At 42.5% G+C, this 14663-nt stretch overlaps 1 long non-coding RNA gene across 1 annotated transcript in view; it reads left to right on the top strand.

The window, feature by feature from the left end:
* Nucleotides 1-1642: 1642 nt before the first annotated feature.
* LOC138945457 (uncharacterized) overlaps nt 1643-14663 on the top strand; it is a 350740-nt gene continuing 337719 nt past the window's right edge. Inside the window, exon 1 of the long non-coding RNA XR_011449004.1 lies at nt 1643-2192. This is a non-coding gene — a long non-coding RNA (uncharacterized lncRNA). The remainder of the gene's footprint in view (nt 2193-14663) is intronic.

Raw genomic sequence — 14663 nt, 5'->3', positions numbered from 1 at the left:
TACAGAAATTGGAACAAAAAATATGTTTTGGAATTATCGAATGTTTAAAGATATTTTTGCATGTGAAGACTATGTCACACACCTGCCATATCAGCAATGTGTTGCAATGATGAAGTTCAGAACATTAAACAACAATTTGCCTGTACAGAAAGAACGTTACCTTAACATCCCGAGGTCAGAAAGAACTTGCACCAAATGTGTATCACAAGACATAGGTGATGAATTCCATTATTTATTTGTCTGTGATTTTTTCAAAGAAGAAAGAGCTGAGTTGTTACCACCTTACTATTGGAAAAAACCTAATGCACTTAAATTTAAAAAGTTGTTTGCTACTAACAAAAAGAAATTGCTAAAGAATATTTTGGACTTTATTAATAGAATCTGTAACAGTTTTTCATAATCTTTTTAATTTTTATTTATTTATTATATTAGCATATATCATGATTGTATTGATTGTATTTATTGTTCAAAATGCCCCCAGGGGTTATGGACTAATAAAAAAAACTTGAAAAAAAAAAAAAACTTGACACCGAGGAGAGTCTGCACACAAAGTTGACTCTGAGAAATAAATCTCTCGCCGAACGTGGGGACGAACTCACGCTGACAGCGGCCAACTGGATACAAATCCAGCGCGCTACAGACTGAGCTTGTTACTGAGCCCTAGTTACCATGTCATCTTTATTTATTTTATTTATATGGGAGATTTACATAGCGCTTGACGTTTTCTAAGCGCTTTACATATTAATTTCTGCTGTGTGAGATGGATTTTTGTACACAATATATCACGCATTCACATCGGCCAGTAAATCTCAAGCCATTACGGCGAATATTTAATTTTCACGGCCTATTATTCCAAGTCACACGGGTATTTGATGGACATTTTTTTTTTTATCTATGCCTATACATTTTTGCCATGCAGGAAAGGCCCTTTTGTCAATCGTGGGATCTTTAACGTGCACACCCCAATGTAGTGTACACGAAGGGACCTCGGTTTTTCGTCTCATCCGAAAGACTAGCACTTGAACCCACCACCTGGGCTAGGAAAGGGGGAAGAAAATTGCTTACGCCCCAACCCAGGGTCGAACTCGCAACCTCTCGCTTCCGAGGCAAGTGCACTGTACCACTCGGTCACCCTTTCCTCTATCTTAGTTAAGTTCGAGTGCCAAGTACACTCAGAGGCGACCCAGGGGCCGAGGTCTCGTCGATTTCGCAAATGAAAGAGGTCACGTATGAAGGTACGAACACGTAAAGCCTACGTATTAATTCGTAGCTCCGCAAATGCGTAACGTGGTGGTCACGACGCATGCTTATAGTCACTTGCAGAGCATCATCGGGGCCTAAACGGGAAAACACGTTTGCGTTCTTCGTCGTGTTTGCTGTCCCGCTGCGTGGCAAACATGGGGAAAAGCGAAAACTTCCAGGCATAAAACGATGAAGTTTAACGAAGAGAAGATTCTCTTTTTAATCAAAATTGTAAAACCCTTAAATATAAGCCCAGTGTCCTAAATGAATTATCTCCGTGAACATTCTGCTATAATAGTTTAGGCCGAGTCAGTGTTGCTTGAACGTCAGTGACTGTACGAGTTAATGAAGGAATCGAGTTTAAATACGAAACTTTCGCTTTGTTTTCTTGTGTGCGGGAACTGTAACTTAGACTACAAAGCATAGATGTGTTGTTAGGCGTGGGCCCTACTTAGTTTTACCAGCAGTGTTGACATATTTTCAGAAAGAGGTGTCAGTAGTCTTCTTTCTGTGACACGTTCGTACAACGCAAAGACTTATTTATTTATATGGGAGATTTACATAGCGCTTGAAGTTCTCTAAGCGCTTTACATATTAATTTCTGCTGTGTGAAATGGAATGTTTTACACAATATATCACGCGTTCACATCGGGCAGTAAATCTTAAGCCATAACGGCGAATATTTACTTTTCACGGCCTATTATTCCAAGTCACACGGGTATTTGGTGGACATTTTTTATCTATGCCTATACATTTTTGCCAGGAAAGACCCTTTTGTCAATCGTGGGATCTTTAACGTGCACACCCCAATGTAGTGTACACGAAGGGACCTCGGTTTTTCGTCTCATCCGAAAGACTAGCACTTGAACCCACCACCTGGGCTAGGAAAGGGGGAAGAAAATTGCTTACGCCCCAACCCAGGGTCGAACTCGCAACCTCTCGCTTCCGAGGCAAGTGCACTTTACCTTACGACCTGTCGTAGCATTACGCTGAACGTTGCACAATTCACACGCGTCATGACCACCAGCTGTGTGTCGTTTTGTGACATGCATGTTTAGTCCTGTAATGATTATAACGTATATTAAATGACAACTGAAATCTATTCTCTTTACTTTTTTCTAGTCATTCTCCAGTTAGATAATTATACAGACATGAAACAGTGTACAAAAACATAGCATACATTTTTGTCTTCTCTCTTAGAATCGTTAATGTTCAAATCCATGTCACAACCTTTGGTTTACATAATTATCACGAAGTTGACGTACTTTAAAACCCTTGTAATTTACTGAACATAAACAAACAAAAATGTGTAATTATTTATAATTCTTTATCTGCAGGCCAAGGATATATCTGGAACCAGTTGTTATGAATGAAATCAATGTGTATGGTTAAAACGTCTCAGTTAAGTTAACAAATGTCAACTTCGTAACTTGGTTTCCACTGGTATACATCTCTGGTAAATAACCCAAAGTCTGAGGAGTCCTGCAATGATCACGTTCACCATCACAGATCTGTCGAGGCTTTTACAGGGTATAAGAGTATTCTTTAACTCAAACACTGGCCAAAAAATCACCTACCTGGCTCCCCCAAAGACGGAGTACGGTTGCCTACATGGCGGGGAGATTGAATATGGTTGTACACTTAATCTTTCACTCCGCAGAACCGAAATGAATACAAATTTGGAACACGTTTCTGTTAGAAGTTTTGAACACTTTGTGACATTGCACATAATTCTGCCAGCAAAAGGACACACGGAGCCCACTAGTGTTCATTTGAACATTTTGTGTTTAGTATGTGTGCCTCTTTCGCTTGTAGCACTATCCACTGTGTCACAAAGTGTTCAAAACTTGTCACGAAAATGTGTTCAAATCTGTTTAGACTATCTACTTTGGATGATAGAGTCGCCGTCTCTGTTCAAAGGGGTTCAGGCGTAAGTACGCGGCGTGGCATCAGCGCGTACAACATGTGATTCATGTACACGATGGGACTTATTTGCAGAATTAATTTTGTGATAATGGCAATCTAAACAATTAATTCAGAAAAAAATAATTCCCGCTCTCTGCAGAAAACAGCCAAGCTGTTGATTGTTGGTGTGTGTCCAAGTGGGATGCTTTCGTATTCCATGTAAAAGCCAGGCCAGCTGTAAAATGATGAGTCGTCCCGTTGACACGGGATGGCAGGGGCGGATCCAGGGGGGTTTCCGGGGTTTCCGGACATCCCCCCCCCCCCCCCCCTAGCCTAAAATAAAATAAAAAATTGAAAATAAAGAAAACCTGATGCTCAGATTGCACCAGATTGCTCCATTTTCCTTGATTTTCATCAAAAATGTCCCTAAAAAAGGTATGGAAACCCCCCCTTGAAAAGGATGTGATCCGCCCCGGGGGAAGGAGAGTGCTTTTAAGGGGGTAAGGTAATGCCGCCAGGTAATATATCAATTTGTATCAACGAGAGGTTATTCCCTGTGTTAGAGTCGGAGTGGCACAGTGGCGCAGTGGTTAGAGCGCTTGCCTCTCACGTTGGAGGTCGTGGTTCGTCCCCCCACAAATACAAATACCTGATTTTTCCGAGCGCTCTCCAGTCCACCCAGCTGGAAATGGGTACCTGAGCCTATTCAGGGCCGGGGAAGGCAAAGGCAGCGAGGGAGGGGAGATGGGCACCGACCTCATGAAGCTGGCTCTAGACAAGTTGAGATCTCTAATATCTCTCTCCCCCACGACCAGATGGTTATGGGAATACTTTACCTTACCTTACCCTCATAGAAATTCGGGTTGCTTTCTCCCACCCGAACCCGGGATCCGAACCGACGCCGAGAGAGACAAACTGGTTTCAAAGGCAGCTCCCTGTGGAGACCGGCACGGTTGGCCTAGTGGTAAGGCCTCCGCCCCGTGATCGGGAGGTCGTGGGTTCGAACCCCGGCCGGGTCATACCTAAGACTTTAAAATTGGCAATCTAGTGGCTGCTGCGCCTGGCGTCTGGCATTATGGGGTTAGTGCTAGGACTGGTTGGTCCGGTGTCAGAATAATGTGACTGGGTGAGACATGAAGCCTGTGCTGCGACTTCTGTCTTGTGTGTGGCGCACGTTATATGTCAAAGCAGCACCGCCCTGATATGGCCCTTCGTGGTCGGCTGGGCGTTAAACAAACAAACAAACAAATCCCTGTGGAGAAAGAAATGCCATACAGTACGGCGCTACCCAGTAGACGATTTTCAGAAATAACTCAGTCGGTTTTGCATAGGTTGTGGAAGAGTGAATACCCTTGCCAAAACCTCTAACAAACATTAGAGGCGCCAATCACTAAGTGAGGGGTGTGTCGGAAACACGTGAACAGGAGCATACAAACCCGACTGAGTTAGTTTCGGATTTCGTCTATTTTTCCTGCACGGCGTGTGTTTCCAAGTCCTAACACGAATCGTGCGCACGCGTGCACACAGGGGGTGTTCCGTTCAGACACCAAGGAGAGTATGCACGAAGTTGACTTCGGGATATCAGACATTTGCCAAAACCCGGGATTCGAACCCACACCGATAGGTTTACTGGGCCAGCGCCGCCACCGACTGAGCAATCTCCCCTCCCCGTGCCAGAGATTTAAACAGGATAAACAACACATGGCTTAGGTTACCTTGCGAAAAAACCCAATGAGCTTTGTATGGGTATAACCGACTCAGTTTCCTTGTCGACAAATAGGACAGAGAATTCCTCACTTGTGCCTTTGCATGAGGTCAAGAAATTACTCACGCTTGACGTGACGTACTCTTGATGGTTCGTCAGTGAGAGCAGTCAGAAATAGTGACGTGTGTGTGTGTGTGTGTGTGTGTGTGTGTGTAAGTGTGTGTGTGTTAGTGTGTGTGTTTGTGTTTGTGTGCGTGTGTGCGTGCGTGCGTGTGTGCGTGCGTGCGTGTGTGTGTGTGTGTGGATGAAAATTCTGTGATCGGCAACGAACAAGCTGGTTTCCGAAAAGGCCACTCTACTGTAGACCACATTTTTGCACTACATTGTCTTATTGATATATTTTTACAACAAAAGAAAAAGTTATATTGTGCTTTCATTGATCTGCGTAAAGCTTTTGATTCTGTGCAACGCAGTCTCCTGTGGCAGAAGCTGATGCAACGGAATATTAATGGTAAGGTATTGAATGTAATTAAGGACATGTATGACAAGGAACTTAGTCGATAAATATCGACAGGGGGCGGACAAATGGTTTACATGTGAAATGTGTGTATATGGGTGTGGTTCTGAAACAAACAAACCATGTGAACCCCCCCATCCCACCGCTCGCGGGCTGAACGACTGACGTCACATGTCGCTTCGGTCTTTTCCTGAGAAGAACACCGCGTGTACATAATACACAATTGTCAATTCGATCGCGTAGCACTGCCAATGCACATTTTCGCAACGAAAACCGTGCTACTGTTTCTTGTGTGTTAAATCTGAAAGCAATATAAGTGAACGAACAATTGAAAACTGATATCACGTTACTAAACTCCCAAAAGTAATAAATTACTTCTGACTGCGGTACACAATACGGCAGTCACCTCTGCGAATGCTGTCGAAGAATCTAACCGAAAGTAAACATTCTGGGAATCTACGCGCATCGGCCTTGACGCAAGTTCAATACTTAGCCAATGAGCGCGCCGCGGCGAAGTTGGCCGCTGTAAGTCTCGCAGCGCTGGCTGGCTGAGCGAGTTGCGTGTCCATCCTTTTTTGGTCCAAGCCGCACCTAGACCAGATTAGTAGGTGCTTGATTTTGGTATTTTGATTTTACATAACATTAAACCTTTCTTGGGGTTCATGGTCATGGCAACAGCCATAATAATATTATATCATGTATAATATTACATTTCAGCATATTTGAATTACATGTCATCATACCAAACTGTCATACATTTTTATTCCTACATCATTCTGATTGATCACAACCAAACCTACTATCAGTGGACACATCCAAATGTAAGCGCCTGTTCTTGACAACTTTTAATCGATCTAAAAATAGCAACTTGCTGGGCCCTCTGCCGCCAACAGACACTGTTTGGCCTGTAGGTAAAATGTACAATGTATTTTCTGATTTGTGCACAAAAGCTTTATTTCTTTTTTCTTTTTTTTAACATAACAATGTTTAATGTCACTGTATGTTTAAAAGACCATGGTCATATTTGTAAAAAAAATGTTAAATTAGAAAATAAATAACATTTTGGTTCATGATTTTTCCTACACCTGTGCTAAAAATAAGAAATAAAAATGTCGGGTATATAAGTCTCTCAAATACAGCTAGGTATGAATGGCTCGGTTTGAGTTTGTTGCGGTTGACCCTGCACAATGCGACATATCATGTTTTTGTTGAACAATTTTGAAGTCACCCCTCCCATAGGGTGACGTATTTCACAACTTCCTGTCTTACACAAACTCTGTGATGACCAATTTTGACGTCACCCCTCCCATAGGGTGACGGATTTCACAACTTTCTACAGATGAACAATGTTGCCTTCACCCCTCCCATAGGGTGACGGATGTCACAACTTCCTGTGTACACAAACTGATGACGTATTTCACAACAAAATGGCGCTGCCCATGGTCAACCTCTAAACTATCCGTATAGAATGGGGGCGTCCTCGCCCCCATAATAAGGCAAAATTGTGCGTGAAGGTGAACAGTGTATTCTCCGAGACGTTCACCTCAAACATCGGGCTTCTTCAGGGCGAAAATTTATCACCGATTCTTTTCTCACTATTTTTAAACGACCTGAAGCAGTTTTTGATTGAATATGATGTCAGCCTAGAGTTGCCCCTGAAAAGAGCCCAAGAAATAGATGTTGAACGCATTAATGACTATATGTATTTGTTCCTGTTAATATATGCTGATGATACTGCTATACTCGCCGAAACACCTGGAGAAATGCAAAAAGCCCTGGATGGACTAGATCGGTATTGTAAGAACTGGGGACTAAGCATAAATATTGAAAATACAAAAATAGTTGTTTTTTCGCGGGGGAAAATACGGAATATCCCAAATTTTGTCTTGAATGGAGTACCTGTCCAAGTAGTTTGGGACTATGTGTACTTAGGTGTACTATTTAATTATAATAACAAATTTCATAATGCCATGAAACGTCAATGTTTGATTGGTAACCGTGCAATGTTCTCGTTAATTCGAAAATGTAGGAAACTAAATTTACCAATTGATGTGCAATTGGATCTTTTTGAGAAGTGTGTACATCCAATTTTGTTGTATGGTTGTGAGGTGTGGGGATATGATTCATTAGACATATTGTCAAGGTTTCAATTGCGATTTTTAAAAATGCTTCTTGATGTATATAAAACTACACCCACTTGTATGGTTTACGGAGAGCTTGGTCGTTATCCAATTAGAATTGAGGTACAATGTCAGTTACTGGTTTATTGGTATAAACTGATGAAAGAAATGAACGATGGTGCGAATAAGATGTCTTGTTTAATGTTAAAACTACATTTGAAGTTGTACCATGTACAAAACGTTAAATTGCCCTGGTTGTCGCATGTCAATACTATGTTAAATAAGTTGGGTCTATCATATTTATGGACAACTCAGAGTCTTGCCGTCTCAGGTTTTAAAAACGTTGTAAAACAAAGGCTAAGAGATCAATTCCTGCAGGAATGGAACACTGACGTGAACGCCAACAGCTTGTGTTTTAATTACAGAATATATAAAAAGGATTTTTGTCTGGAAAGGTATTTGCTTTGGTTGCCTAGGAAACTCCAAGTTAAACTAGCAAAATTTAGAACAAGCAATCATAAGTTGCCAATACATCAGCACAGATTTTTTAATGTTCCTAGAAATGAAAGATTGTGTGACATGTGCGATAAAAATGAATTAGGTGATGAGTTTCACTATTTGTTCAGTTGTACCGACGAAAGTATAGTGTCTGAAAGAAGAAAATTAATTAGTCCTTATTACCGATCTCACCCAAATTGTTTAAAATATGAACAGTTAATGAATTGTAAATCTAAGATAAAACTAATGAAGCTAGCAAGATTTGTAGCCCATGTTATGATTTTAGTATGTTAGCGTTATATCTAGTTTCTTTATTGGTATGTATATATATGTAATACATGCTTTTGTTTTGTGTTTTTACAAAAGATGCATGGCATAATGGTATTGCCAATTTACTTCGGCTGTATATTATCGTTGTCCGCTTAATGTATACATATTATCTGCCTGATTTCTTACCTGATTTTGTTAAACCTATTTTTCTTTTTGTTTGCATGTATGGAAGTGTATATTGCCAATTTAATTTGGTCGTATAGTATTGTTGTATTTGTCCGCTCAATTTGTATACATATATTAACTGTCTGATTTGTTACCTTTTTTTGTTAAAGTTATATCTTTGTTTCAAAGCCCTCTGGGCCCAAAACAATAAAATACTTGACTTGACTTGACTTGACTTGTGTGTGTGTGTGTAAGTCAGTGTGTGTGTTTGTGTTTGTGCGTGCGTGCGTGTGTGCGTGCGTGCGTGCGTGGGTGTGTGCGGCGTGCGTGCGTGTGTGTGCGTGCGTGCGTGCGTGTGTGCGTGTGTGTGTGCGTGTGTGTGTGCGTGCGTGTGTGCGTGCGTGTGTGTGTGTGTGTGTGTGCGTGCGTGTGTGTGTGCGTGCGTGTGTGTGTGCGTGTGTGTGTGTGTGCGTGCGTGTGTGCCTGTGTGCGTGCGTGTGTGCGGGCGTGCGTTCTTGTTTTTGTGTGTGGATTTATTATCAAGCGTACAGCTAAACGATGTCAGAGTGTGTGAAGGATGCGAGCGCGACAACTCAAGCTGCACACAATTCGTCATGTGACTGACTTTCCTGTTCGTAGTTTGTGTTACACGTCATTTGCGATTTCCACTTTTGAAGTTCGTTGAAAGATGTATGACTAATGTATGACATATCCACCATTTTTATGCTTTTACGTTGGTACAGTTGTTAACTTTGCAATTAAAATCCGAAAGAGAATCACACAAACACACACACACACACACACACACAAACCACACACACACACGCACAGACACACAGACACACGCATACACACACACACACTCACGCACAGACACAGACACACAGACACACACACACACTGTGACACACACACAAATAACCCGAAAAAGCCACTATCCCTCCCTCCTCCTCCCCCCCACCCCCGTAAACAACGGCAACAACAACAACCAACCAACCAACCAACCAACCAACCAAACAAACAAACAGGTGCGCCAAACACGTCATTGTGCGTACAATTCCAAGAGTAAAGATATACATTATAAAGTAACCTGCAAGTTTGGAGGAAAACGCAACCGCAAAAACACGCATGCATAAAGAATCGGGCTTCAGTGCGGGACATAAAATTGATGTTTCTCTTTAACGGCTGGTACAAGTGAAAGACGTATGCGCGCAGAAAGGGGATATCTGAAGAAGAGTCAAGTAGAGTTCAGAAGCCTTCTAGTTGTGACTTGAAGCATTGTGTATATATGTATGTGTTGGTTACTTCCAAGCAGGCTAATTTAACACGAAGTCACACAATGAGGCTTTCCCCTCTCAACGCCCCCCCCCCCCCCCCCCCTTTCTGGTCCTTGTCTCGCGGGTTTGTGTCTGTCTGCCTGTCTAGTCTCTGAACCCCCCCCCCCCCCCCCCCCCCCCGCCCGCTGGCCTTCTCTCACTCCCTTGACTCTCTCCCTCTCTCTCCCTCGGTGTCTCAGACACACACACACACACACACAAACACACACACACGCAGGTTGACACGCGCACAGCACACGAGTGTATTTACACACAGTCACACACACAGACACACACACACACACACACAGACACACACACTATCACACACACGCACGCATACAACACTGAGGATCGATGGTTAAGACGACGGCCTTCTATATGTGCAAGGTTTGGGGATCGAATCCCGCCTGCGACTGATGGGATAAGGGTGAACATTTTTCCGGGTGGAGATTACGTGTAACCTGCTTGTACCTTATCCCCCTTCGTGTGTATTGCAAGCACAAAGACCAAATACGAACGGAAAAGATCCTGTTAAGTATGTCATAGCTCGGTGGGTTAAAGAAACACGAACATTCCAAGCTTGCTGCTCCACCCCCCCCCCCACCCCCACCCACCCAAAATGAAGTATGACTGAGGGTAAGGGGGTGGGGGGTATACACGTAACAAGACCACTCTTTAAAGATAAAATAAAAACGACAAGTGAACGTGGGAGTAGCAGCTCACGAACGTAGATGTGATTTCACGCATTTGAAATCAACATAGAGTAGATCCTGTCTATAACGTCCACCCCAGGGCCGACCAAAAATGGTCGAGGGAGACAGAAGGTTGCTATTGAAAGGTACACTCATCAGCGATCCATTGGTCGTTGTAGGCAGGTGTTCGCTATCGAGAGGTGGTTGCTACCGCACAGCTTACACATATTTGAAGACGCATCATCCACGCATTAATGGTTCGAGATACATTCTGAAATCCTGCAAAACTAGGAAAACAGGGTCTACCAAGGTTTTTACAAGAGCTTAGAGTACCTTCCCACTTGGAAACGTACCCAAATTCCACAGCATGACTACAATCATTTATTGTGGGTATAGTGTGACATTCTATGTGTGCATATTGACACTGGTATCAGTTACGAACTGAATTCTCGAAAAATACCCCCATCGTGCACACAAAGTAGGTCATAGTACATGGTTTCCTATTTGTCTGAGTGGAAGGATGCTTTTATTCCATGTAAAAGCCTTGGCAGATCTGTGGTGTTTTACACGCTCGTTTACACGGGATGCTCAGAGATAATAATGAGAGATTTCTTCGACATGAAATGGTTAGTGTCCTATAATGACTGGGTAATGTGTATGGGTGTGTGTACACGGTGTCAGTGTGTGTGTGTGTGTGTGTGTGTGTGTGTGTGTGTGTGTGTGTGTGTGCGTGTGTGTGTGTGTGTGTGTGTGCGTGTCGAGTGTGTGTGTGTGTGTCAGTGTGTGTGTGGGTGTTGTGTGTGTGTGTGTGCGTGTCGAGTGTGTGTGTGTGTGTGTGTGTGTGTGTGTGTGTGTGTGTGTGTGTGTGTTTGTTTGTTTCTGTCTATCCGTCTGTCTGCCAGTCTGTCTGTCTGTGCCTGTGCCTCTGTTAGATCGTCTGCTCTGTCTGTAAATAAGGTGTATGTTGTCATGTGCCACAAACGTATGTGTGTGACTACACAGGTGCGTGTGTGCTCCTGGGTTTCCTATTAATTTAAATTAGTTTCGCCAGCTCAGTCTGTCAAGGCCGCGGTGAAATGAGCACCACAAGAAAGTGCACTAGATGAGGAAATGTGTCGCAATGTTGTCAGTTGCCCTTGATATATTGCGGTTACACCGACTATAGAAAAGAAAGAAAGAGCCGCGAAGGTTTGCGGCCGCGCGGCTTTTCTGGGGACTCACGGAAATGATTGTGAGGACTAAATGTGGAATAAGAGGACTGAATAACAAAATCGTGATATGTCAGGAAAAGAAAGGACAAAAGTTGACTGAGACGCCGTGTAGTGTGCACTACAATTCATTGCGGCCCAAACTAACAACAAGAAAAAAGGGTTGATCAGAGATCAACAGGGCCAAAACATGTTGTAGAACATGGGGGGGGGGGGGAGGTGGGATTAGTTGTGTGTGCGACTTTGAAAACGTAGAATGGAACTCCGCATAAAAGAACGTTCCAACGTAAAATCAAACTAACTCCTTTATACCGTATTTTGCCATGTTTAGGCACGGTCATGAAAGGGGTTCCAATGGTGCAGCCATAGTCGTATTTTTAGAGTATGCACAAACACACGCCTCATCCCCTAGATCATTGGTGACCTGAAGAAAGCAGTTAGAGCTGGGTTCAAGGCCATGCCTATTCAGGAAAGCTTCCGCGCCATTGACAATTTCGGAGGTGTAATTTGATAACACCTCAGTTTTGGAGAAAAGGTAAATGTCCGACCATTTTACCTATAGACTCGAAACTTTGTAGAATGGTCGTGGACGAACTAAAGTTCATGCACAACAGCTATCAAAATATTTGTTAAATTCAAATGACTGAAAAAATAACCCCTTCGTTGTAAAGTTTCACTTGCGCAATATGCGCAAATTTAATCAATGATATGAACGCATTCATCCATGGGAAATGTCCTGATCCTGCCTGCAATTGATGTATTGAAGGCATTGATTGTCTAATGTTGATTAATGTATACTATGTCATTTGAATTACCCCAATCCACTCATATACAGAAAAATGAACGACTGAAACGGGAATCAAAGGTGGGAGCAGCAATGCAACTTCAATCACGGTATCATCAGTGGAAGAAAAGTGACTAAAAAGGAGGAAGCACCAATCCACACATAATCACAGTAACATGTAACACAAGGTGACTCGGATGAAGCAGCCACCCAACTAATGTATTATGACAATGAGCAATCTGCACATAACATAAAACCATCAAAGCGATGTTCCTTAAAATAAAATGGTATCCAGGTCACTTGGGTTCAGTTATGTCATAGCATAAAACAGCTCACTGCTCCCATGAATTGTTCTGAGCCTTGCAATGATAAGTAAAGCAATGAGAGCAGATCTGATGCAGTGCACTGTCAATCATTGGCCGGCTGAAATATACTGCAATCTTGATGCAAATTACCATGTAATTTTCTTGGTGATATGGTCATCACTGCAGGCAGTAAAAGATCACCCAACGTTTTGCAATGAAGAACAATGAAGTTATTAGTCGAACAAAAAATAAACAGACGAATAAAGATTGAAAATTGTCAAATGCAATGGGGCTGGATCTCCCTGTTGAAGAATTTAGAGCAAAAGACCACAAATGAGCTAACAAAGAATACTGTACGAAAGTACGAAATGTTACATGCACTGCAAGATCTCCCTGTTGAGAAACTTTGAGTAAAAGATACCCATTTTATTGCAAAGAAGACATACAGAGTAACATGTATATGAACAGAGTGCGAAGAATTCAAACAAAGAAGACCCGACATTTTTAAAATTATGTCAAATGCAGAGTGGCGGAAAATGTGTTTCGTGAGGAACTTACAGCACACACAAACACAACTATTTGCAAAGTGTAAAAACAACACGAAGAGAGTGAGAAGAACGAGTAACAATTAAAAACATTGCAAGAAATAACAAACTGTCATATGCAGTGACGATTCTGCTGCGGAACTTTTAGTTTTAGTAACAAGTTACGAAGTTCCTGTAAATAGTTAACACGGTGTTCAAACAACATGAACAAAATGAGAAAAAGAGCAAAATAAATGCAATGGTGACAGTTCTTCGCGTACAGAAATGTTCAGTGTGTCGGTGACCAAAACAAGGAATTCTTGTGAAACCTAGACATATTGCATAACACCAGCGGCGGAGCACGCAAGAATAATGGTTCGATATGAAGACTCGACAGAGTAAACCCTATCATTATCTCCAGAGCGCTTCCAGTAGAGGCTGCCCGCGCTCGTTCACTGATACAAAAAGGTACCAAGTGTCGGTGTCTAACTGTCCCTCTCAGCGGGAGAGTTGCTTTGTCATAACCCCCTCCACTTCTGTTGTTTCAATGCCGGGGTGAGGTCAACGGTCAATCACAGCCCACCCCAGTCGCGAGACACTCAGCTGGTCGTGGTGTGTGTGTGTATGTGTGTGTATGTGTGTGTGTGTCTGTGTGTGTATGTGTGTGTTTTAAATTCATAGATTACAAGCGTAAGCTTGAAGTCACAAAAAGAGGGGAGGCAACTCGGTCGTGTAAGTCAGTGATGTCGCTCAGTTGCCCAGTATCATGAGTATGCATTTTGAACAAGTGTGAACAAGCGCAGAACACACGCTCTAAAAATTATTATTAAAAACTAATTCGACCTTAAGAAATGTGTCAACTGACACTTGCACTCCAGAAGGATTTCACAAAAATAGGAGACCAAGAAAAATATAATCTAATATACTCGCCGCAAGCGGAGCCTGAACCCCGGACTACATTGTTCGCAGCGCATCGCCTAAACCGTTAGGCCACCAAACCTTCGCTCATGACAGACAATAAATTATAAAAATATAAAAACTGGTTGAATTTTATTTACATGGTCGACATTTGTCGTTTGTCACTCATCGCATTTTATAAAGCGCCCTTGAATAGCACAAATACACGATCATAAAGCATTATCATGTCCGGGGATCCAAAAAAAAAGAAGGCCGACATAAGCAAACGCCTGCCGACACCCATAAGCTTTCAGCTATACATACATGTGAGCCAACGCCAGCGTAGTACTAGGGCTCATGGCCCTAGAAAAAGCACAGTGGCACCATGCTCTTGTTGCTGATAATATAATTATGTTTGTAATCAATAATAGGCCTAATTGTAAGAAGAAGAAGAACAAGAACAAGAACATGAACAAGAAGTAAAATAAGAAGAATATGTCTGAGGGGATTGC

Source organism: Littorina saxatilis, linkage group LG13 (assembly GCF_037325665.1).
Source record: "Littorina saxatilis isolate snail1 linkage group LG13, US_GU_Lsax_2.0, whole genome shotgun sequence".
In the NCBI taxonomy this organism is placed as follows: domain Eukaryota; kingdom Metazoa; phylum Mollusca; class Gastropoda; order Littorinimorpha; family Littorinidae; genus Littorina; species Littorina saxatilis.
The sequence above is the reverse complement of the archived record's forward strand: the minus strand, read 5'-3'. Positions and strand labels throughout refer to the sequence as shown.